The sequence below is a fragment of the Amblyraja radiata genome, chromosome 20 (genome assembly GCF_010909765.2).
Source record: "Amblyraja radiata isolate CabotCenter1 chromosome 20, sAmbRad1.1.pri, whole genome shotgun sequence".
Taxonomy (NCBI): Eukaryota; Metazoa; Chordata; class Chondrichthyes; order Rajiformes; family Rajidae; genus Amblyraja; species Amblyraja radiata.
The window spans coordinates 32,344,946-32,371,871 of record NC_045975.1 but is presented as its reverse complement, the minus strand read 5'-3'; the positions used below and the strand labels follow the sequence as shown (position 1 = coordinate 32,371,871).

The following is a 26,926-nucleotide window of genomic DNA, read 5'->3' as shown; positions in this document are numbered from 1 at the left end:
TGTGTGAACTGTGGTGGATCGCCAGAAGAATATCGGGGTGGTCAGTGCCATGTTTTCCAGACACACACCTGGCTATTTCATGGTGAAGGAGCCCATACTGCTTGCCAATGTCCTGTGAGCTTGATTATTGGGGACAAGGGCAACCTTTGCCTCCCATGACTGCCCACTGCTGCTGAAAACCAATACAAACATGCTGGTCTCCTTCTGACGCATTGGGTTTTATTATCTGCACCAAGGCATGGAGGCCATATCGTGGAGCCTCACTAGAGGATAGGCTGAAGGAGATCTGGAGCCCGAGGGCCACTAGGCAGAACCTGGAAGGAAACACGAGCAAAAGGAGCAGGAGGAATGAGGCAGCTGCAGGGGGGATGTCCTTGCTCAGCATCCACTGATCCATTTCCCAGCAGAGGAGGAAGGCATTGACAAAATAGGATATGCGGAGAGAAGACAAAATGCTGGAATAATTTAGTGCGTTAAGCAGCATTCCTGGAGAACATGGGTAGATGATGTTTCAGGCCGGGACTCTTCTTCAAACTCTTTTAGAATGTATACAAAATTCCCTGATGTTCCTCCTAAGGAGCCTAAACTCATAAGGCCCGATGTAAGGCTACTGATCTTCTCCACACCCCATTCAACATAGTCCATTGGTACACAAAAATGCTGGAGAAACTCAGCGGGTGCAGCAGCATCTATGGAGCGAAGGAGATAGGCAACGTTTCGGGCCGAAACCCTTCTTCTGAAGGGCGTCTGAAGAAGGGTTTCGGCCCGAAACGTTGCCTATCTCCTTTGCTCCATTGATGCTGCTGCACCCGCTGAGTTTCTCCAGCATTTTTGTGTACCTTCGATTTTCCAGCATCTGCAGTTCCTTCTTAAACAACATAGTCCATTGCTGATTAGGCAAGGGCTCCCATATATACACAAACTAAACACTCAAAAGACTGGAGTAGAGACGACTGTGAGGAGAATTAAAGTCAAAAGTGCTGGAGTCCACAGTGGTTTGGGCAGCATCTGGAAAGGTAGTATTTTATGTCGGAATCTTTCTTCAGGGGTAATTAAAGTATTTGTTTTGATCATGCAGTGTTTCCTGAGCAGAGTTTTCTTGGGTAGGAGAGCCAACATGTAATAAAGTTGTGGACTAAAACTGCTGCTTGGCTGTTTGAATTGAACAAGGAATTAGGTACGCTGCAGGTGGTTGGTTTGTGAACAGATTTTCCAAAGAGTGTATTTGAATTGGAAAACCAAAGGAGGGAGAGAGAGAGAGAGAGTGAGCGAGAAGGGAATAAATATTTGCTGTGGTGTGGGGAGTGAATTATAATTTCTAACAAAGACTTGACATATTCAGAGAGGAATCATGAGCCCTTTTCCCTTCTGTTAACTTTTACAATTCCTGCTGTAACAGGGGAACTATTGTGTGAAGTAAACAAACTTGGTAAATTGGACTTTAAAATGCAACCCATGTAATTAATGTATTTTGCCACTTCACTCTGTAACTTAAACATACCCAGTATTAAATGGATGGTTGTGGGCTATATTTTGTCCCTGGCAAATATATCTTCCAGTCTCTGGAGCTGTTTAACGTAACATTTTGTCTGCATGTAAATTACTTTTAAACATGCCAGTAGAAACATGTTATTAGTTAATGTAGTTGTCTAAATTACAAAATGTTCCCAATGTTGGGCGAGTCCAGAACCAGGGGCCACAGTCTTAGAATAAAGGGGAGGCCATTTAAGACTGAGGTGAGAAAAAACCTTTTCACCAAGAGAGTTGTGAATTTATGGAATTCCCTGCCACAGAGGGCAGTGGAGGCCAAGTCACTGGATGGATTTAAGAGAGAGTTAGATAGAGCTCTAGGGGCTAGTGGAATCAAGGGATATGGGGAGAAGGCAGGCACGGGTTATTGATTGGGGACGATCAGCCATGATCACAATGAATGGCGGTGCTGGCTCGAAGGGTCAAATGGCCTACTCCTGCACCTATTTTCTATGTTTCTATGTTTCTAAAATGCTGGAATGTCACTGCATGTCAGGCAGCATCTCTGGAGCAAATGGATGGTTGACGTTTCAAGTCGGTACCCAACTTCAGATCGGCATCTGCAGTTCCTTTTTTTTTACATGTAGAAATTACAGCCCTGAATCAAATGCTATCATCGACTGTGTTCCTAAAGAATGAGGGAATTGAAATTCAAAATAAGTTCTATTTTTTTTGATGCGGAGATTTACCAGAATTTGCCTGGCTTGGAGTACTTTGGTTTAGGGGAGGAATTAAATAGGCAGGACCTGAAGTGAAAGAGGCTGAGGGGTGACATGTGGGAAGATTATACACTTATGGAAGACAGAGATGCGATCATGAGTCAGAAACGTTTCTATATGTATAGGGCTCAAAAACGAGGAGGCATAGTTTTAAGGCGAAAGGAAGGAGTTTCAAAAGGGCTCTTTGAGGTAAGTTTTGACAATGATTTGTATCTGGAACATGTAGCCGGGGAGGTGGAGAATCAGATATGATCACTCTGTTTAAGAGTCATGGCACTTAAATGGGCAAGGGACAGAAGGATATAGTCTTAATACAGATGAATGGTGTGGGTGGTCAAAATGGTTGGCAGTGTCAGTGGGCCAAAGGGTCTGTTTCTCTGCTGTACAACTCTTCTTATGACTATATATTTTTTGTTTTAACCAAGAAAGATCCAAGTGTTGCCAGCAGACGATCTAAGCCTGATGCAAGCACATGATCTGTGAGAGCAATGAGGCCTGAATTCCCAGCTGACTGGTTATAATTCTGCAGATAAATGTTTGGACACGAGCTGCCTCACTGACCCTGTGGGGAGTTAATGACACAGGGCAAGAGGAACGGGTGGTTCTCAGAATAGATGCATGTTTTTCTCTTGGCTGAATTCAATTATTCATTGATTCCTGTTCTCTGGCTTTTGATGCTCTGTACATCACTGGAAGCAATTGGCCACCAAATGTCTCCCAGCAGAGACAGCAGGATGCTTTAGAAATCCAAGCACTTTGCTTAATGTACAGTCTGTTTCTTTCTCTGTTTGATTCCCCCCAATGAATGATTAACCAGGACCCGTATTTGAAGTCTTGATTTAAACATAATTTAAATTTGCTTTATCGAGTTGACAGAAGTAACACAGCGCGGGTGTTTAGACATGAAATCTAACTTCTCCCTCGTGTGAATGCCAATGGAAGGTTTGCTTGGCAAGATGTGGCAATGCCAGGCTGTGGCTCTGGTATCTCCCTGGATGCTTAGACTGAGCGGGGGAGCTAAGGGTGGAAGGTAGGTGGGACCAATGATCGTGTTGACTGGATTGGCACAGTGGCACAACTGATAGAGCTGTTGCCTTGCAGTTCCAGGGCCCTAGGTTCAATCCTTGCCTTGGGCACTGTCTGCATGAAGTTGGCACATTCGTACTTTGACTGTGAGTTTACCCTGGGTGATCCAGTTTCCTTCCACGTTTAAAGACATGCCCGTTGGCAGGTTAATTGGTCACGATGAGTTGCCCCTTGTGTATGAATGGTAGGATCTGTGTGAATTTATGAGAAAGGGGTGAATGGGTATTGGCGAATGGGGTTACTCTATGGAATGTGTACTGTGCGCCAAAAGAAAGTAGTTGACACCAATTATCATAAGGTGATTTTAAGGTGAAGGGGAAAAGATTTAATAGGAATCTGAGGAGTAGCTTTTTCACATAAAGGATGGTGGGTGTATGGAACAAGGAGGTAGTTGAGGATGGGACTATCCCAACATTTAAGAAACAGTTAATGACAGGTATATGGATAGGACAGGTTTGGAGGGATATGGACCAAACGCAGGCCGGTTTGACTAGTGTTGCTGGGACATATTGGCCTGTGTGGGCAAGATGGGCCGAAGGGCTAGTTTCCACGCTGTATCACTCTATGACTCCTATCTCTTGGTCACCAGAATTGATTCAGAAACTTAAAGTACAGAAGATTAATATCCCATGTGTTACAAGTTTTAATGGAGAAGTTACATTTGAATAGATTTGGTGCTTTATTTTGCCTTGCTTTCAATGATTTTCATTTCTCAGTTATAAACATAGAGGTTTTATGTGGTGTGAGGTGAAGGTCATGTTATGAATCCTGCAATAACGGAGTCTATTTATCATCTATCACTCAGTGTAAGCTCATACAGAATGGAAATTTCACAGTCCTACACCACTAGAACAAGCCCTTCAGCTCACTTACTCCATGCAGAGCTGACTGTCAAAGCACTAATTCCATTACATTTCTAGTTAATTCTTTCCACATTCCCATCGATCTCCCCCAGATTCTATAATTCACCTACACAATGGTGAAAATGATCAAATGCCCGTAGAACCCATTTGCAGATGAATAAAACTTTGGTTGGGCCACAGTTAAGAGAGTACTGTGTGCAACCAGAATTGCACACAATTACAGGAAGCATGTGAACGCTTACGAAAGGTAAATGTAGAAGAGTTTCAGCAGGATGAGGCCTGGATTCTGGTGTATTAGATATGAAGAGAGATTGGACAATCTTGGATTGTTTTAACTGGAGCGTTGGAGGCTGAGGAGTATTCTGATAGAAATATATAAAATGATAAGAGTTATTGATAGAGTAAATAGTCAGAGTCTTGTTCCTAGCATGGAAATGTTAAATACTCGTTAGTACAGGAGTGAGGTGACTTTTTAAGGCAAGTTTTTTTTTCTTTTACAGAGAGTGTAAATGCCTAGAGCCCGCTGCCAGTGGCAATGTTTGATGCAGATATGATAGCAACTTGTAAAGTGCATTGAAATAGACATGCGGACAGGCTGGGAATAGTGGGATACAATGTGGTGCCAGCAGATGGAGTTAAGATTGGAGTCGTGGTCAGCACAGATATTGTGGGCTGAAAGGCCTGTTTCTGTGCTGTACTAATCTATGTTATGTGCACCAGCCTGCATACCTTTGGGATATGGAGGGGAAACGAGAGAATACAGTCACAAGGGAGAATGAACAGCTGTTCCTCGACCTACGATGGGGTTACGTTCCGATAAACCCATCGTAAATGGAAAATATCGCAAGTAAAAAATGCATTTAATGCAATTTGATCACGTGACCAGAAGTGAGCTGTGGCTCGCTGCCGTTGCCGAGTGTTTGCACCATCGTAAAGTCGAAATATCATGTCGAAGCATCGTAAATCAGGGGACATCTGTACAAACTCCACATGTTTAATAGCATAGGTCAATATTGAACCTGGGACCCTGGATTTGTGTTGCCTGTGAGTCGGCCTTTATAATTCAGTCGCTTTTCATTCTCTTTACGGTGTAGCAGGATAGTCTGCTTCATCAGGAGCGATTTTGTTATTGGTTTATGGCACTGGAAATAATCTTGGACACCTTAAAAGCTTCTCCCAATCTCCTATTGCAGTATTGTTGAGACCCCCAAGAAATGGTATGCCATTGCAGTTATGCCAAATATTGGGAAGATGCTGAACAAATTCTCCCTACCTAGTGCTGACCCAATGCAGAGAAACATTTCTGCTGCAAACGGGAGAGTTTTACAGGTTCTGCCCTTAAGTAAAATTTTTTTTAAAAACTTCAGATGCTAGAAAATCTGAAATTAACCCAGGAAGTACTGGAAGCACTCAGCAGGTCAGGCAGCATCTGTGGTAAGAGAAACAGATACATTGATTCGGGTCTAGGACCCTTCATCATCAAACCTCTGATAATGGGTTCCATACATGAAATATTAAAGGATACAAAGTACTGCAGTAATAACAGGTCAGGCAGCATCTCTGGAGAACATAGATAGGTGGCATTTCGGGTCGAGATCCAACTTTAGACATGAAACATTAACTGTTTCTTTTTCCACAGATGCTGCCCGACCAGCAGAGTGTTTCTTAGTGTGCTTTTATTTCTGCCCATGTTAAACAATTGCACATTCTGTCCTGAAGGTTTTGACGTTGTTCACTCCCCATCTGGCAGTAGATTGGATCCTAAAAAAAAAACAGTCAACTTTATTCAGAATAAAAATTATTAACAAAACAAGAACTGTGCAAAAATTCTTCCTACACTCTTGGAGGCTTTACATGCATTCATTAGCGTTGCATCATAGTGTTCACAAATATCTTTTTTTACCCGGCACCCTTGCCATTCATGTGGCCCCCTGGGGTGATATCCCTTCCCTCGTTTGAGCGGCGACTCCACCATACCTGCCCCCCCAATGTCAGCAGAAGAAACCTAGACTGTGGTCCTGCCCCAGAGAGCCTTGGCATTGGCTGCACCAAGAGCAGATTTGATCTATTACAATTCATTGATATCCGTGCATGCAGGCCTTTGACTAGCACGGTGCAGCAGACTGCACACTATTCCCTACACTGGTGTTCAATGGTGAATACTTGTGTTCTACCCCGTTTTATCCTGTTGCACTAGGATGACTTTGAATCACCATCTTTTCTGCTAGAGCTGCTTGTCCCTCCCCTCTCATGTAAGGATCAGTCACTGTTCTGTGCCGTTTTCATTTGGAACTCTTGTTTTTCCACACACAGCAAGAATAACAATTTACCAGCCCAATGAAATCTTGCCCTGTTGGAAAAGCCTGGTTTGATTAATTCTGAACGTTGTATAGAACTGAAAGGGTTGAATGTCATTTTGGACTATTGGATCTGAAGTTAATTAAATGTGACTATTGTAATATAATTGACTATGTGTTTGAATATACTCTTGACAGTCTCCAGATTAGAAAAGTCCTTTGAGCGTGAAATGGATTTCATCTGTCTTCAGGTTTCTCTGGTACTGGTTTCCAAACGCTTGGGAGTTGATGGTCTTGTCGGGGGGCCTTGTGTTTAAAAGCTGCTTTGCTTTTCCATCATGCTGCTATCACGTTGTATCGAAGGAGAAGTTTGACATTCTTGTTCTTTACAGGCCTAGGACCAGCAGATGATCTGTGGCTGTGAAATAAAGGGAGCTTGCTGTGAGGTATATTAAAGTGAAACAAAGTTCTAGTTTCTTGCATAGACAATAGTTTTTATAAGATTGAATGTGTGGGTGGAGTGTGGTAGTTTGGCAACAACGATGGTAACGAGAACATTGACGAGGAATAGTGGATGGTTTTAATTGATCAGCATTGCAAATATGTGAAATGCATTCAAAGTGAGGTTCTCATAGAGAATCAGCAGCAAATTTTATTGAGGCTAAATGTCCTTTTGTTTAAAATCAGAAGGTGTCAGAAGCTGCTGAATCATTATCATAAAGTCATAAGGAATAGGAGTAGAATTAGGCCATTCGGCCCATCAAGTCTACTTCGCCATTCAATCATGGCTGATCTATCCCTCCTAGGCCCATTCTCCTGCCTTCTCCCCATAACCTCTGACACCATGTATGCTTAGTTCATGTTACTGATGTCCCCCTTGGCTCCCCCAAGGAGTGTTGAGGTGTTTATCACTAAGCATGCAACTTCACTTTATTGATGTCCAGTTGAGATTATTGATGGATTAATCCCTAAGATTGAAACCAATTTAGCATTTGGATCGTATCAGTTTTATTAGTTAATCAATAGTTTTAATCAAATAATGTGACAGTATCAGAAAACCTCATCAATGTGTTGCTCAGGTGATTTCCTAACTATGTTCAACTGACTGTTTTGAATGACTTAACATTCTAATTTACTTGGGATTTTTGATACAGAGATAAGTGGCTCAATGAAAGGGGTCCTTACTGTTCCGTTTTATTGCAATCTTATTTGGATGCAGTTTAGAATTGAAGAGTTAGGTCATTCGGCCCATCGAGTCTGTTCCATCATTCGATCATGGCTTATCTCTGTTTCCCTCTCAACCCAATTCACCTGCCTTCTCCCTGTAAGCTTTGACAGCCATACTACTCATTTCATGTACTTATTGGGAAGGAGATTACCAATGCATCTGTCCTTTGATTTTTACTACTTATAATGTAATTTGGACTATGCTAATAAATATTAATTTATGGCACCGTATCTTTTAAGCTTCCTGTGGATTTCTCTGTGAAAGTGACTATAAGGGTGAACTGAAACTAGAGTGACGGAAAACTAATTTCAAGGTTTTTATTTGCAATGAAAGCGTTGCAAAAGAGTTCAAAGGTCCTGTCCTCGAAAGGGTGAGTTGCCTGCAAATGGTCGGTTCAATGCTGTTCAGGAAAGGATGGATGATATTGGACTAATCCCATTACTTCACCAAGAAAAAGGAATGGCTCTTTGACTGAAGTGAGTGGATCTGTTATTCACTTGAGAAAAACATATAGGGAGAGCAGGCTCTTCGAACCTCAGATCAGTGCAGATGTCCACTGGCTAGTATGGAGTATAAAATTGTGTGGAGAGTATTAATCTTCGAACACTAGTCCCATGCTGTGCTTTATGAAGTGTGTAGGATGCTGGTTTAAACCGAAGGTAGACACAAAAAGCTGGAGTAACTCGAGACCCCAAATGCCATCCATTCCTTCTCTCCAGAGATGCTGCTGTCCTACTGAGTTCCTCCAGCTTTTTGTGTCTATCTGTGCTTTGTCAAGCTGGGTTTGTAATGCTGTGATGATGTAGGTGGGTCCTCTGACCTGCAGTCTGAATGCTTTGAGGAAGCAACGGTATGCAAAGGTGCAGGGTATTTTTGTTCAAACATTCTTATAGTTTAGTTTAGTTTAATTTAGTTTAGAGATGCAGTGTAGAAACAGGCCCTTCGGCCCACTGAGCCTACTGGCGATCCCCATGCACTAGCACTATCCTACATATTAGGGACAATTTTACAAAATGCCAAAGCCAATTAACCTACAAACCTGTATGTCTGGAGTGTGGTAGGTAACCGGAGCACCTTGGACAAACTCGCGTAGTCACTGGGAGAATGTACAAACTCTGTACAGCCAGTACCTGGAGTCAGGATCAAACCCTGGGTCTCTGGCACTATAAGGCACCAACTCTACCACCGTCTACTGTGCCGCCCCTAATACCAGACCTGCAGAATCGATTGCTTTCTAATTTTTTTAATATTTAAAATTCATCCTTGTGTCTCAGTGTTCATCAAATTCCTATGATAATAATGCTATTGTCTCTACCCTATCCGTAGCCACATCCTACCATACTTCAAGGGCTCAGAGAAGAGAAATAAGAATTTATCAAACCTTTCCAAATACCCCATCATTGGAAAGGCTAGCATTTAATCGCCATCATTAGTCACCTCAATTAGCAGCTTGAAATAACGAGAAACCTTGTTTGATTACTCCAGGGTCAGTTACTCAGATTGTGGTCAAACAGAACAGACTGAAGGAAGGCAGTGTTTAGTTTAGTTTAGTTTTGAGATACAGTGCAGAAATCGGCCCTTCAGCCCGCCGAGTCTGCACTGACCAGCGATCCCAATACACTAACACTCTCCCACACAATTTTGCATTTATACCAAGCCAATTAACCTCCAAACCTTTACGTATTTGGAGTGTGGGAAGAAATACTCAGAGAAAACCCATGCCGGTCACGGGAGAACGTACAAACTCCGAGCAGCCAAGCGACCATAGTCGGGATTGAACCCAGTTGAGATATCATGACAGTCAGGACCTACAGTATGGATTTAAAGAAACAAACTGATTTCGATTCTCAGAGTATGCTAGTAAAATTGTGAATTTTCGTACATGGGATTACCAGTCCAAGACTCCTATAATGTAATAAATCCATATATTATGCATGTAATATTACACATGTAATACAGTACGTAATGGATAATAATTGCTAATGAGAAAGAAGGAAGAGTTGATATTTATTCTTGAAAAGAATTGATCTTGAGATGTAGATAAGACTTTGGCAAGACTGCATTTATTGTCCAACCCTGGGGATCCTGAGGGAATGCTGGAATTGTAGAGAGATTACAGCATGGAAGGAGGCTATTTGGCCCATCATATCTCTGTGGGCACTCTTTGACAGCAATTCAGCAGGTCCCACTCCCCTGCTATCTCCCCATAGCTCAGGTCCCCATTGAACACTATGGTTGAATCTATTTACACTGCTATCCTTGGCAGTGAATTCCATTTGCTGCTTAAATGCTTTTCCTCCTGCCATTTCTGTTTTTTCTTGCCAGTTATTAAAATTGATTCTTTTTGTTCTTGATCAGTTTACCATTGGGATCAGTTTCTCTCTCTTTACTCTGTGTAGATGATTCATTAAATTAAATGCCTCTGTCAGATTCACTTGCAGCCACTTCTATTCCCAGAAGAACATCTGGCTATCCACAAATCTTTGGAGACACACTGTAAATCTATCCCATGCCATGTTTCAGCACTTCATGGCTTTCCAAAGGTATAATGTCCTGAATTTGCTGCAAAACTCCTTATAGAAGCTCATCGTGATTTCCATGTAATATTTTCTTTTTCAGTTTAAAAAAACATAAAGGATCCTGTTTACTTATAACTACTTTCTCAACCTGCCCTTCCACTTCTATCAAATGATTCACAAATACCCTTGGGTCTCTCAGTTCCTATATTCTTTTAGGAGTGGTACCCTCTGGTTTTCCTTGTTCTGCTAAAATATAGCACCCACTATTTTTCTGCATTGTTTCTTCCACCATATTTTGTCCATTTTGTATCTTGTACCCAACTTGTCATTCATAATGCTGTCACATTTTGTGTCATCTGCAAATAAGGCAATAATGTCCTTTACAAGCAAGTCCAAGTCACTTTATTGCCTGATCTCCCAGTTGCCGTGCATTTTAATTCCCCTTCACATTCCCACACTGGCCTTTCTGCCCTGGGCCTCCTCCGTTTTCAGAGTGAGGCCAAACTCAAATTGGAGGAACAGTACCTCAAATTTCCCTCACAACCGATATAAGCGGTATGAATATTGATTTATTTTAACTTCAAGTATCCCTTTCATCCCCCTGCTCTCCATCCCTCCCCCACCCGTTATACTAACTTCAAAGTCGTCTTGTTGAGTCTCATTGTCTAACTCATTTTTACCTTGCCCCTAGCAAACAACAGCCTGTTTCCTTTATCATTGATACTTTTTTGCATATCTTTCATAAATGTATTATATATCTCTCTATATATCACCATCTATATTATGTATTATATCTCTCTCTCTATATCACCATCTTGTTGTGTCTACTTATCAAAGTACTGAACCAGGAACATGTTTCCCTCCTGACTGCCTAAATACTCCCTGTTTCACTAAGCACATCTTCTGTCCATGCTATTGACTTCAATCTCCATCAAGCATATTAAGTGGCACTTTATCAAACGGCTTTGTAAAGTCCATTAGGGTAGATCACTTCCCTGATCGACCCATTCATTCACCTCGTCAAGTAACCTGCCAATTACTTAAGCATCCCGTTAACAAATGCATGCTCGCTTTCCCATATCAATCCACGTATGCCCAAGTGATTACAAATTCTTTCATGATTATCATTTTTAATAATCTTCCCACCATAAATATTGACCTGGTGGCTCCGTAAATGCTGAGGATATCCTCATAGCATTTTTTGGAAAAGCAATATTAAGGCATTGCCCATGTATCTCTAGGTGTTTGGAAGATTGTGGCTCGATTCTTCAAAACTTCCCTCCTCTTACTTTGGTCAGCAATTCGAGATGCATTGCATTCGAACCAGATAATCTATCCACTAAGTGCAGCTGGTCTTTCTAAACCTACTCTTCAAGGGTTAGCTCATCCAGCAACTCGATTACATCTTCCTTTGCTGCGATTCCACTAGCATCTTCTTGAGAAGACTAACGTAAAGTGGGCGAGTCTAGGACTTGAGGTCATAGCCTCAGAATGAAAGGACATTCTTTTAGGAAGGAGATGAGGAGGAATTTCTTTAGTCAGAGGGTGGTGAATCTGTGGAATTCATCGCCACAGAAGGCTGTGGAGGCCAAGTCAGTGGATATATTTAAGGCAGAGATAGATAGATTCTTGATTAGTACGAGTGTCAGAGGTTATGGGGAGAAAGCAGGAGAATCAGCCATGATTGAATGGCGGAATGGACTTGATGGGCCAAATGGCCTCATTCTGCTCCTATCACTTAGAACATGATCTCAGCCATGCTCTTTGTCTTTGTATCCTTGCATGGTCTCCAATCGATGCTACTTATTTGTTTCCTGTTCAGTATTTTTTAATTCTTCCTTGTATTTGTAACTGTCTTTTCTAATTCCCTCTCTTTGCCCCTCTTTCCTTTCTCACTTCCCCTGTGAACTTCCTACAATAGCCTTGCGCACACTCATGTTCATAACCTGGCATCCGCAATATTACCTTTCTTTATTATATATTTGTTATCCCTTTGGTTATTTTTGAAGCTTTGGCATTAATTGCCCTAAGTACCCAAACTGTACCCGAAGCATCAACTCTTTAAAGGTCTCTCATCATTGAATATAGTTTTTTTCCTGTCAATATTTGTAAAAAATGTGCCCAGGCCAGATTTGATCTCATCCCATTGAAATTGTTTGATCTCCAATTGCCTACTTTTACCTTGGAGAGGGCCATATACTTTACCATAGATCTTTTAAACTATGAATATATAATCATGATTCTGCAATGTGGTTCCCCCATGGACAAGTAAGATAACAATGCTTCCATCCTCACTGGAGTAGAAACGTATTCATTAAGAAAGTTTAACTGGGCACGTATCAAAAATCCCTTTCCCCACATCCCCATACCCTGTCCCTACCGTCATATCCTAGTATATATAGGATGGTTGAAGTCCTCTGTCATTCACGGATCTCCAGCTTGGTTTACCAGAGCCCACATCGGGAGCACCGAATGCAATAGAAGAGGTTGGAAGAGGTACAAGTGAATCTCTGTCTCACCTGGAAGGGCTGCTGGAGTTGCTGAATGGAATTGAGGGACATGTGTGACATCTCCTGTGGTTTTAGGGGAAAATGCCTGGGAAAGGGGTGTATGGGTGGAATGGGATAAGCAAACCAATGAGTTATGGAGAGAGTAGTCTATGCAGAAAGGAGTGAGGATGGGAAGATGTGACTGACTGGTGGTGAAAATGTTGGAGAATGACATGTTGGATGCGGAGGCTGTGGTGACAGGTGACATGGGGAGCTCAATCCTTGTTCCACCTGGGGGATGGGAGAGCGGGAGCAGAACTAGGGGACGTAGAGGATACATGATGGGTGAGAGGGATCCATCTCTGAGAGCAAGGGAGGAAACAACTTTTGCTAAGGAATGCGGATAGCTCAGATGTCCTCGAGTGAAAAGCCTCATCTTGGAAGCAGATGCGGCAGAGACAAAGAAACTGAAAGAAAGGATTGTGTCTGTGCAAGAGGCATGAAGGGAGAAAGTCAAGTCAAGGTAGGAGTGGGGCTCATTTGCGCTAATCATATATTAATCCCATTTATTCTGTTTACATGCTCATCAACTTCCCATATTCTGCCACTAACTTACACCCTGGGGGGCAGTTTACAATGTTCAATGACTGGTCTGCACATCTTTGAGATGTGGGGGAAAAATGGAGCCCCTGGATGAAGCCCGCAGGCTCACGGAGATCATGCAAAACAGTCTGAAGAAGGGTTTCGGCCCGAAACGTTGCCTATCTCCTTCGCTCCATGGATGCTGCTGCACCCGCTGAGTTTCTCCAGCATTTTCTTATACCTTTGATTTTCCAGCATCTGCAGTTCCTTCTTCAACACTCAGCATAAAACAGGTTGGGTCAGCTTGGATGTGGAGAGGATGCTTCCACTAGTGGGAGAGTCTAGGACTAGAGGTCATAACCTTTTAAAGGAGATGAGAAGGAATTTCCTTAGTCCGAGGGTGGTGAATCTGGAATTCTTTGCCACAAAGAAGGTTGATCTATGTGTAACTCGTATCACATTTACTGTTTGAGCCTGGGTTCAAGAGATGTGGACAACTAGCAAAAGTATGATCTTTAATGGAACTACCCTCATCTCATTCTGTATGGACCATTATTAAAATGTTAATGTACATAGTGCTTAATAAGTTTATTGTACCTTAATTTGTAAATAGCCTGCCCTTTTAGCAGTCTGAAGAAGGCTCCCGACCCGAATCATTGCATAGCGATGTGCCCCAGAAATGTTGCCTGACCCGTTGAAATACTCCTGCACTTTGTAAACCAGCATCTGGAGTTCTTTGGCAATATATTTTTCTGCACCTTTTAGCAAGTGGCCGAACACCCCACCTTCTCATGTTTTGGATGAAAACTGCTCGAACTGTATACGTCTGAATTGTATCTGGATGCAAATGTATTTTTGGGGGGGGGGGGGGGGGGGAGGGGAACTGGATGCGGCACGTTGGCTAATGATAAATCTTCCTGGTTTGTGCAGTGAAGTCTGTCTATTTCTTTTTGCTCTGTTTTCATCTTCTCCCACCTGCCACCCATTCCCTCGCTCTGACGTGGTGGAGATTGCTTCGTAACATGCGGCACAGAGCAGCTGCCCTTCCCACTGATTGATTAGCAGGGGAACAAGTGCAATCTGACAGTCCAAAATTCAAAAAGCCTCCTGGTGTTTCCGAAGCCGCGCGTTGCTTGGTTTGTAAGTTCAGCTTTCAGCGAGGTTGGCTAAGATGCTGAGGCTTTGCCTCATTGAAGGAGACCGTTTCCTAAGATTATTTGTTCTGTTCCCATCTGTCCCAGTGTATTCACTAAAGTACATGCAGCGATGGACAAACCCTTCAATGAATGTGTGTTCCTTCAAATCCAGCTACTGCTTCAATGCTGAGAGATTAAGGCTAGATCTCAGCAGGGACACGCTTCTTCTGTGTGAATGGCCTCGCCATCAGTAATAGGGAAAGATTATTCATGGTTCTCCCCCCGCCCAGCTGATCTGATTAGGCAGGAAGTGTTTTTGAGTACTTGATCTGGCCCTGTGGATAAAATGATCCCACACCAAATTTAAATGTTTAAGCATAGTTAAAAACCCTCCATTTATTTTCTGTTTGATTGAAAATCATTTGCAATGGTATGTAACTGATCAACTTCATATGTAGTTCTAGAGATAGTGTGGAAACGGGCCTTTCGGCCCACGGTGTCCGTGCTGACTAGCGATCACCCATACAGTAGCACTATCCTACACAAAGCCAATTAACCTACAAACCTACATGTGTTTGTAGTGTGAGAGGAAACTGGAGGACCCAGTGCTAACCCACGCGGTCCCAGGGGAATGTACAAGCTCTGTACAGACAGCACCCGTAGTCAGGATTTCACCCTGGTCTCTGGCGCTGTAAGGCAGCAACTCTATCGCTGCGCCATCGTGCCGCCCTTATCTTCAATAATTTTATTCTTCGAAAAGCACAGAACAATGATTTAAAGTTGCAGATTGTCAGTCAGACTTCCAGGAGGGAGAGTATATAACCGAATATTCTAGACATAAGAGATATCCAAGGTAATGCCTTTACCCCACTAGCCGGCCTCATTACTCAGTATTGAGTGCAGAATTTTCAAATAACCAAATAATGGTTTCTCCTACTTGTGTCTGAGCTGACCAATTCTGATGTCAGCTCGCCCACCCTGACTCTGTATTTCTATCTCCATAAATGATGCCCGATCTATCGGGTTTTTGCATCAGATAACCAGTGTCTGCTGTTGATCATCTCACAGTTCCTACCTTTGTTTCTTTTTCCCTCTCTTTTTGTCATTACTCATTTGTTAAGTAGATGGTTCAAAAAAAAGTATATTCCCTTTGGCCGGGCACTTTAATGTGAGTGAGGAAATCTTTTTTCCGTATCTTTTAACCAGTTTTGTTTTTTTAGCAGTTTTTGTCACGGGGGCACCCTTTCAAGGGAAGAATAAATATAATACAGGGATGAGCAGGTTGGGGTTTAGTTGAGAGATACAGCACAGAAACAGGTCCTTTGGCCCACCGAGTGCATCGACCAGCAATCACCCCGTACACTAGTTCTATTCTACACGCTGGGGACAATTTACAGAAGCCAATTAACCTACAAACCCGCACGTCTTTGGGATGTTGGAGGAAACCCGGAGCACCCGGGGAAAACGCACGCAGTCACAGAGAGAACACGCACCTAACACCCGTAATCGGTTTGAACCCTGGTCTCTAGCGCTGTAAGGCAGCAACTTTGCCACTGCACCTCCATAAACTGTAAAAGTTCATAAATGATTCCCATCTTTGTTGGGATTTTGCGTGTAGGTATAATTCTGTTGAGAAGTGCAGTGCATTCACCTGAAGCTTCTCGCCAGATCATCTGTGCGATAGGGAAACTAAACATTCTTAGTTAGCATTGATTTATGGGAAGCCAGGGAGCTGGGAAAAAACTGAGAAAGTACACAGACCGTGAGCAGGAGAATGGGTTCATGAAGAAATGCTTCCTTTGTCAGCTATTGTTTGTTCATGGATTGGGCACTGTGAATGAGGTAGAACACCAGTTGGGGTTCAATAAATTAACACCCATGGCAGCCCCATTTGATGTGAACAGAAATCTAGAGCCCATTGAGTCACAAAAGGCTTTCTTATTGTCTCAACACCATAAACCACTTCAGATACAGGGTTGTGCTGCTCAAACGTAGAATAAATAAGGACTGATGTCCCTTCTTTTGTGCTAAGTGTTGTTGGCATTCAGTCAAGCTCACAAAGTACAGTTAATCTCAATTCGTAGCTGCTTTTTGAAGGAAAAGACTTTAGAAGGCATTTTGGTTTATTGCATGGCCTGCCTTTTTTGGGGAGGAATGTAAAATGGAGTGCGCACATCATTTACTGATTCCCTTTGGTCTTTGTCAGGTTTTATATTGACTGGTCACTTTTCAAGAAGGCGAAACTGATATCTGAAAATTGCACTCAATGAGAGGAGTAAGCCTTAGTCGGATTTCTTTGTGAATGGCATATGCTGTGTGGTATGTTTAGCACTAAACTTCTATTGCCTGTCCAACTCATTTACTGAAGGAGAATAGGCCATTCTTAGTCAATGAAAACTCTATAGACACCATAACAGGGGAAAAAATGTCAGCGGGGTTTTCTTTAGGAAAAATATACTTGTTGAAGAAACAAAGCCTAAATTTAGCTTCCTCATGGTATCACTTCTCAACACTGCTTTCTTTTTTGTTCAAAAGGGAACTGCAGATGCTTTCTTTTTTGTTGCTTTAGGACTATTTGCATTTGTTTCTCCACCACATTTGTTCAGTCCCCTGAACTGAACGTTTAAAACAAATAAATCATTTGAGGCCTCGTGTTGGGGCTGATCAAATAACTCAATTCATGAGTTGCTTCAAGCCTGTGGTGCTGGACAAATGTTTGCCCCATCAATTCATCTAACAATATATCTTCTGGGACGGGGTGGGGGAGGGGATTATTTCAGCATTATTTCAGAGGGTGACGTGCTTTATTTTAAATAGGAGTGTTAAGATTAGTGTGGTGGGTGGGTCTTTGTCCCAGCTAGCTGGGGGTCTGCCAATTCTTTCCGGTGGGTGACTTCATTGAGCACTGTAAGGTTGCTGATGAAATGTCTGAAGACCTCATAGTTAGAATGTGTTGGTGGGCAACTACATAGGTTCACATAGATCAAATGGGAGGTGAACACTTACATTCATATTCTTTGGGCTCATTCAATTTAATGTTGCTTTTATCATCGGAGAAGTTAAATCATATTGATTTATTATTGTCACATGCTGAGATTCAGTGAAAATGTTTGTTTGCATGCTATCCGGTCAAATCATATACATGATTACAACCAAGTACAATGAGTACTATACAGAAGTACAATAGATAATGCAAAGAGCAAAATAACACAGTCCACAATATATATAGTGTAAAGCATTATAACGTTAGTTACTGAGAAAGTGCAAAGTTTATTTTTTAAAAAAGCACAAGGGCCGTAAGCAATGAAGGAGGTTGGGAGATCGGGATTAACACCTCAATAAGTTACTCAGTTTTTATCATGCTGGAAAATTTCTGTTCGCACATTAACTTTTCAACTCTGTGAATGGATATGTTGTCTTCCAATTAAATCGACATTTCTTTGGATCCAACCCCTCCATTGCACGGACTTTCACTCAAAGGAGGCTTGTGTGTTCAAAAATGTTTGTGTTCACATTGTCTTTCTCAGCAGAAATCTTCTGGAGTGATAAGCTGCACATGATAACTAACGACCATTTAAAGAAAAGCTGACCCATGCCTTTAAAATAACTGGGTAGGAAGGAACTGCGAATGCTGAGGATGGGTCTTGACCCGAAACGTCACCTGCTGCTTTTCTCCAGAGATGCTGTCTGATCCACTGTTATTCCAGCTTTTTGTGTTCCCCTTAAACTAACTGATATCTTGAAACCCAGGCCTTCATTGTAAGCATAAGACACGAGACACATGTAATTACCTGGACTTTCACGCAACATTCCTGCGATCAGACCATGTCTGAAGGCAGAATCATAATGATGAGAGGAACAAGAAGACAAGACACAAAGTACTGGAGTAACTCAGCAGGTCAGGCAGCGTCTCTGGAGAAAAAGGATGGGTGACATTTCTCCAGACTGAAGAAGAGTTCCGACCCGAAACGTCACCTATCCTTTTTCTCCAGAGATGCTGCTTAACCTGCTGAGGTTCTCCGGCACTTTGTGTAAATCTTCGGTATAAACCAGCATCTGCAGTTCCTTCCTACACATGATGATAGGAACTGAAGATCGGCTATAGCATGCTAGCCAATCATAGTGCTTGTTAGTAGTAGCCCTGCCGAGTACATGCTTTATAATATTAAGAACTCTCCTAAGTCAGGCAGTAGATGTAGCAGTTCGGACATGTAATGTACTGCATATCCTAATAAAGATGTGTCGTATCTTTATATGTGTATGAGTCCGGTAATTACAGGAACAAAGTGGGTTCTCAGTTTCCAAAGGCAGGGGTCAGGTATGTGTGCCTCACCAGTAAAGTTGGTATTAAAAAGTGTTTCATTGTAAGCGTTCTGTATTTCGCAATTAAGATAAAACGCAGCATTTGAATTTGTATTTGATCTGTAAATTACCACTTTCCAATAAGTCCAGAACAACTCCTCCAGATGCAACCAGCTCCCTATCCTTTTTAAAGAAATGTTCTTCCTCACTCACTTTAGCCTCCCAATTCACATTGAGGATAGACTTGGCGACCGTTTCGCCGACCACTTGCACCCGGACTTCCAAGGCCTGCAGGATATCCCAGTCACTAAACATTTTAACTTCCCTTCCTATTCCCATACTGACCTTTCTGTTCTAGACCTCCTCTATTGCCAGAGTGAGAACGCATGCAAATTGAAGTAACAGCACCTCGTATTCTGCTTGGGTAGCTTACAACCTAACGGTATGAGCATTGAATTAACCAATTTGAAGTAACTAACCTACAAACAACCCCTTTTTGTTTCTCTTACCCTGGATTTGCAATCATGTCTCTCCTTTCCCCTCTCCCAGCCCTTCCATCTATATTCTGTCCTCTAGTTTAACAATTAACACCTCTTCTATCCTTATCTCACATTTTTTGTCTTTTCTCCTCTGGTCTTTGTCCAACCAGCTGCATATCAATCCCACACCACCTCACATGTATTGATGCACCCAGAGCTCAATAGATACACTATCCAATTTCCAGTCATATCTGGATTATAATCCTTCATTGAGTTAATTTGGTAAGAGTTAGGGTGGAGGGATGGAAGGGGGAATTTAAATTATTGCCTTCACTTTAATGCTTTCAAAATTTGCGTGGTGAGCAATCAAAATCTGGCATTTTCATCACCTTAATGGTTGACAGCCCAGAATTTGTTGCAGTCTGTTTTCCTGAAAGCCCGGGGCAGGGAATTTTGCCTTGATGTGGCCTGGAATAATCATATTGACTTGCCAGTTATGTTGTTGCACTTTTGTAAATTTGAGTTACTTCATTGTATAATTCAACGTGACAGCGTTTGTTTGACGCACCAGCGCATAGACTGTAATCCTGAAAAGGGCTTGTGTCTGCAGCGTACAAAGAGGTCCAATAGGCCAGGACAAGAAAGCAAAGCAACAAGACAACCATAATCACTGGCCTTTTGGTGACCACTCGGTCTGACCTGCAAAACCATCCTCGTGACCTGGTTTTGTTTCCCTTTTCATTATCCACTTGTTCTTGCTGCAGCCATATTTAAGGTTTTAGACTTAGAACGCTTGTTGCTACAAGTTAGCAGCTCAAAGCTGTATCGAAGGATTTGCTCCAGGAATTGTTTAAGTCAGCTCTGTCGATTCAGAAGGAGCCTGCGGTTATTAATCTTTTTTTTTAATGTAGATGAAATTCCTCAATTTTTTTTGTCTTTGATATCCACAAATATTTTTCCTCATCCCCAAAGTGCTATGCCCTTTTCTGAGTCTTCCTATCAATTTGGAATGAATTATAAAGTGCCTTTTTGCAGAATATGCAATTTGTTCATTGTTTTCCTATACAACCTGGGGTTGTTTTTAAAATTGCTGCTGGTAGATTTTGCAAATAGTTTTGTGTGTATCAGTTGCTACCATACATCTTGTTTGTCTACCATTTGGTTAAGGTCAGTTTCCCAGCAGTGACTTTAGGCAGTAAATGTAATTTCAGATTATTGCCTCAGTTGGTTGCATGACTCCAGTGTTCAATACCTTGAAATATCCCAAACAAAAAGTTTTCTGCATTGCATTTCTTATCACCTCCTGAACCATTTCTGAATCCGCACTTCGCCTTGCTCATAGAACTGGCTGATTGTGAACATTGAAGCACTCGGAGACAATGATACATCAAGAACAAAAAGGTGGCTTTGCATTTTAAGAGTACCTTCTTTGCAACAGGATGTCTTGAAGTGTTTCACAGACAAATGAAGTACTTTGAAGTGGTGCTCAGTGTTTTTTCTAATGGAGGGTACACAGAAATTGTTTAGATCGAACAATGACCCATAAATAGCAGTGAGATGTGTCAAGTTAATCTGTTCTTTGAGGTTGGTTGAGGAGTAAATACTAGCCAGATCAAGACACCCACGACCCTTAGGCTCGAGAATGAACTGAACCAATTCTCAGCTGAACCAAGACACCTATTTGCTCAGCTGACTATTGTCAGAGGTTCTTGCTTTGTTGTCTGAATCCTTTTGAAATGGTTTCCATTGTCCCTGCTTGTTTACCCTTCTGTTTCATGACCTGGGTTAAGTTGTTCCAACAGCGAGTTCTCTAATTAGATGGAGTATCACTGGCACTATCACTTCATAGGCCTTCTCTCAGTATCAGAGATATTTTCAGGGCTGGTCACTTGAGACCAATGTACGGTCTGTAGAAAGAAGGACACAAAGTGCTGGAGTAACTCAGCGGGTCAGGTAGCATCTCTGGAGCATCATAGGTGATGTTTCGGGTCGGGACCTTCATTCGGACTGATTATGGGGAAGGGGGTGGGAGAAAGCTGGGAGCGCGGAGGGGTAGGACAACGTGTGGCAGGCAATAGGAGGGCACAGTTGAGGGGAGTTTATGATTGGCAAATGGTTGGAACAAAGTCCAGAAATTAAAGCAGAAGGTGTGAGACAGGATCTGTAGACCCTGTCACCGGCAGAAGTCATAAGACAAGTGGGTAGCATGGGAGGCAGTGGTCTCCTGTGAGCTTCTGATTAATAGACCTTACAGCTCAGTGCCATCTCAATTGTTTCTTCGCCATTTTTAGATGGCCATCTAAAAAGGATCACCAAGTTGGTGGGGGTGGTGTACGTTTTTTTGAGAACATCCTTGAATCTTCTTTTCTGTCCATGTGCTGATCTCCTGCCATGACAGGGCTTGAAATCGAATCTCTTATTGTGAGTCTGGTATCAGCGGGTCCACACTGGGCCTGGCTCTGTTGTAGGCTCAAGAGTCAAGAGTATTTTACTGACATATATATCCACAATGGAACAATGAAATTCTTTCTTGCAGCAGCATATCAGGATTGTAAATGCAATATAGATTAAAATATATATTTTTAAAAACCTAAACATGTAATAAATTAATAACTGATACTAGGTAGTCGTCTCGTGCAGAAACCAAAGTCGAGTGCAACAAAGATATAGGACATAGAAAAACATAGTTGCTGAGTTTAGTATTGTGTAGTGTTCAAGAACTTGCTGGTTGTGGAAGACATGCCATTCTTGTACCTGGTGGTCAAGGTTTTCCGGTTCCTGCACCTTCTTCCCGATGGCAAGAGCAGGTGTTGCATGGGTCTTTGATATTGTCTGCATTTTTGAGGCAGCACCTCCTTTAGATCCCCTCAATGTTGGGGAGGTCAATACCTTTGATGAATCGGGCAGTGTCTAACACTGCAATTTCCTTAGTTCCTGGGCATTCGATTTGTTGAACCAGGCACTGATGCCACCGTCAGTAATGCTCTCTAACGTACACCAGAAGAAGTTCAATGGAGGATTCATTGACAAAGTGTCATGCAGTGTGGAAACAGGCCCTTCAGCCCAACTTGCCCATAGCGACCAATATGTCCCATCTACACTAGACCCACCTGCCTACGTTTGGCCCATAATCAAATCTTACCCAATCTTCTCAAACTGCTAAGGAAGTAGAGGCATTGATGAGCTTTCTTTCTGAAAGAATGCTGGTCAAGCTAAACTCATTTGTTTTGGCTACTGGTTGAAAGATATAATTAAGTAGAAGGAAGATGGAGCTAAATATCTGTCCTCGGGAAGATTAGAGAAGCAGACCCCGCAGTGCCACTTTCACTGAAGGAGCCAAAAGCTTTACCGAGGGCTATCAAAGATGTGTATAATGGTGGAATAGCCAGCTTTTCTTCTGGACTTGTTGCCTGGTGAAGTTGTTGCATTCTGCCTCCATGTGGACAGCATCCATAGTGACGTGGGAACAACTCTTCAACCACGAGGAAGGGTAGGTGAATGGGACACTGATGATGCAGGTAACAGAAAGACCAGCTCTGCAGTTGCCTAAGTCGCATTTGCCTCTTTTTCTTGACATGAATAGACAATAGGTGCAGGAGTAGGCCCTTCGAGCCAACGCCACCATTCAATATGATCATGGCTGATCATCCACAATCAGTACCCTGTTCCTGTCTTCTCCCCGTATCCCCTGACTCCGTCCGCTATCTTTAAGAGCTCTATCTAACTGTCTCTTGAAAGCATCCAGAGAACTGGCCTCCACCACCTTCTGAGGCAGAGAATGCCACAGACTCACAACTCTCTGTGTGAAAAAGTTTTTCCTCATCTCAGTTCTAAATGGCTTACCCCGTATTCTTAAACGTGGCCCCTGGTTCTGGACTCCACCAACATCGGGAACATGTTTCCTGCCTCTAGTGTGTCCAAACCCTTAATAATCTTGTATGTTTCAATAAGATCCCCTCGCATCCTTCTAAATTCCAGAGTATACAAGCCCTGCCGCTCCATTCTGTCAACATATGTCAGTCCTGTCATCCTGGGAATTAACCTGGTGAACCTACGCTGCACCCCCTCAATAGCAAGAATGTCCTTCCTCAAATTTGGAGACCAAAACTGCACACAATACTTCAGGCGTGGTCTCAATAGGGCCCTGTACAACTGCAGAAGGACCTCTTTGCTCCTATACTCAACTCCCCTTGTTATGAAGGCCAACATGCCATTCGCTTTCTTCACTCCCTGCTGTACCTGCATGCTTACTTTCAGTGACTGATGAACAAGGACCCCCAGATCCCGTTGTACTTCTCCTTTTCCCAACTTGACACCATTTAGATAGTATTCTGCCTTCCTGTTTTTGCCACCAAAGTGGATAACCTCACATTTATCCACATTAAACTGCATCTGCCATGCATCTGCCCACTTACTCATCCTGTCTAAGTCACCCTGCATCCTCATAACATCCCCTTCACAGTTCATACTGCCACCCAGCTTTGCGTCATCTGCAAATTTGCTAATGCTACTTTTAATCCATCTAGATCACTAATGTACATTGTAAATAGCTGTGGTCCCAGCACCGAGCCTTGCGGTACCCCACTAGTCACTGCCTGCCATTCTGAAAGGGACCCGTTAATCCCTACTCTTTGTTTCCTGTCTGCCAACCAATTAACTAGTGTGGGAAGCAACTCAATGCTGTAACCAGGCTGATGTTTTCGGTGATTAATTGAAAGTTACAACATGGAAATAAGCCCTCTGTCCACTGAACCCACACCGACCATTGATAGCCTATTCACACTATAGTTTGGGAACAGCTCCATCCAAGACCGCAAGAAACTGCAGAGAATTGTGGGCGCAGCCCAGACCATCACACAACCCATCTACATTGGCTCCATCTACACTTGTGGAGTTCTAAACTCCATGTCCAGATTTAGGGACAGTTTCTTCCCAGCTGTTATCAGACAATTGAACCATCCTATCACCAACTAAAGAGTGGACTTGACTTATAATCTAGCTCACCAGAGACCCTCAGACTATCTTTAATCGGACTTTACAGGAATTTATCATGCACTAAACCTTATTCCCTTGTTCCAGTATCTGTACACTGTGGACAACTTGATTCCGCTTACTGGATAGCATGCAAAAAAAAAAAGGTTTTAACTACATGACATTAAACAAAACTAAAATAAAACACTAGTTCTATATGATCCCACTTTTGCATCCATTTACAGAGGCCTACTAACCTACAGACCCGCACGTCTTTTGGATGTGGGAGGAAACCATAGTACCCAGAGGAAACCCACGTGGTCATAGTGACAACATGCAAACTCCACACAGACAGCATGTGAGGTCTGGATCGAGCCTGGGTCTCTGGCGCTTTGAGCAGAATTACTGTGCATCAAAGCAGCCTCACTTCAACCTGACCCTGTTTCAAATTTGTTTCTTAAAATAACAAATCAATTTGTCTTTGATCGGTAACTAGACTTTCTATAGAATGTAGCCAGATTAATTATCTCCAGTTCCTCACAGCTGTTGACTCGGTAACAACTGATTAAATTGGCTTCAATGTACCCTATTGACTTTTCCATTTATCTCTCACCGGTGTTAAATGGTTATGTTTATCGTTCATTCTAGTGTGATGTTCCTCAAACACATACACAAGCTGTCGATCGATGCCAAGTTCCTTTGGTTCTCTTCTTTTAAGCATCTAACCTTCTCGCTCAGCTGCAGTAGCTGTCGTATTGTATACTTGGCCATGTCGCGACTTTGCAGGTGGCTCTGACTCCGTTCCGCTGAGTCAAATGATGACGAGGGGTGCAGAAGTTGGATTTTTGCCCAGCTGAAGTTTCCCTGCAATGTTTATGTTCAGCCAATTCTTCACTTCGTGTTGGTTCTGTGTGCAGCAGTTTTATATGAAGTCTCTCGCCTCTCTTCAGATTTAATTTAGTGCCCAAAACAGCAGATTTTGCTTCATTCATACAAGGGATGAAGGCTACTTGGGCTGAGCAAGCTATTCATTTCCCATCCCTAATTGCTCTTGAGAAGGAGGCCCTTTGGGCAGCACTGTGACATAGTGGTAGAGTTGCTGCCTTCCAACGCCAGGTTCGATCCACAGCAATGTGATTGACTGCGAACTGGTGCTGCAAACCCAACAGTTTCTCATAACTGCTGTAATAAAGCGGAGTTAAGAATAAAACCAAGCAGACTTCCTGGCTTCAACCCAGGCACCAAATCTGGGTGCAACAATGAGCAATGTTGGTCTCAGAGCAGTCGACCAGGCAAAGGCCTCCTGGTGACCAGAGAGAGAGCTGTTCCCAAAACTAGTCAATCAACAGCCAGACAGTTGTATTCACAGCATCAGACTTTATAGATGCCCCCTCCCTCCCCCAATCCAAGGGTACATTCTCCCTCAATGGCTGGTGAAATCCACCAGAGGGAATCTGTATTGATCCTCAATATTGATTCAAGATCAACAAAGCCTCATAGAATCGGGTCACATTTAGGCCAAGGAAAACCTATCCTGATGGCCGCCTACTCCCTGAGCTGGTGGATGAATCAGTGCTCCTTCACTTTGAACAAGCTCTGAAAGTAGCAAATGTGTGGCAGTTACTATGGGTAGAAGACTTCATTGCCCATCACTAAGAATGACTTGGTGGCATCACCACTGACTGAGTCATGAGGGACATTGACCCACAATAAGGTCTACCGTGACCTTCATGGTGCAATGAAGTTCCTAAAACATTCCCAGCTTGTGAGTATTAAGAGCCACACCTGGTGATGGACAATGAAGTCCTCCATGCTACGAGTGAACCAGAACGAGGCACAGATTTACCCGAGCTCATTCTCACCAATCTACCCTTAGCAGACACGTTTGTTCTTGATGTCATTCATGGAAGTGACCAACCCATAGGTCTTGTGCAGACCTGAGGACATCCTCCATGGTGCTGTATGTGTGAACATTATCACCGGCAGAAATGAACCTCACTACCACCTGTAACCTCATAGCCCTGTATATATATAGCCCTTGGTTCTCTAATTACATTCAAGTAAGGGAATGAACCTGGTTCAATTAGGAGTGCAAGGAGCATTTCTGGGACCTAGTAATGAGATGCCCATCTTATGGAACAGCAACACAGAAATTCATATGCAGTACAGACTGCATGCAATACACCAAGCAAAGTAATCCCAGTACCAATGGATTAAATCAAAGGTTTGCAGTCCTGCCATTCTAATAGTGGTGGATGATTAAATAAAGAGTTGCAAGGAGGCAGAAGTTCCTAAAACATTCCCAGCTTGTGAGTATTAAAGGCAAGACTGAATCATTCCCAGTCATGTTTAACTAGATGTGTCAAATAGACGAACAACCTCCTGAGATTACTGACATCACAGAAACAAATCTTCAGGCATTTTGATCCACTTCAGGTGACATCAGGAAATGTCTGGGAGTGAGTGTTGGATTCAGCAGAGACTTTCGGACCTGACAACATCCCAGCTGTGGTACTGAAGACGTGCACTCCAGGGCTAAGCTGTTACGGTTTTGGCATTTGAATGACAGTACTGAAAATTGCCCAGGTGTGTCCCATTCACAAAAATGCTGGACAAATCCAGTCTGGCTACAAACCCTCCAATCCATTCTCAAATCAGCCGCAAAATGGAGAAAGGTGACGTTTGCAGTTCTTTAACAGTAGAATTATTATGCCCCTGTGCCACT

At 42.7% G+C, this 26,926-nt stretch overlaps 1 protein-coding gene across 3 annotated transcripts in view; it reads left to right on the top strand.

Moving 5' to 3' along the window:
* The window catches only part of mdk (midkine), a 61,039-nt gene that overhangs the window by 15,553 nt on the left and 18,560 nt on the right, over positions 1 to 26,926 (top strand). Inside the window, exon 2 of one of the 3 annotated variants that reach the window (XM_033039205.1) lies at positions 2,375 to 2,438. The exons of the other annotated variants lie outside the window; for them this stretch is intronic. The gene's annotated coding sequence lies outside the window, so the exon portion shown is untranslated. The remainder of the gene's footprint in view (positions 1 to 2,374; positions 2,439 to 26,926) is intronic. 3 annotated transcript variants of the gene reach the window in all.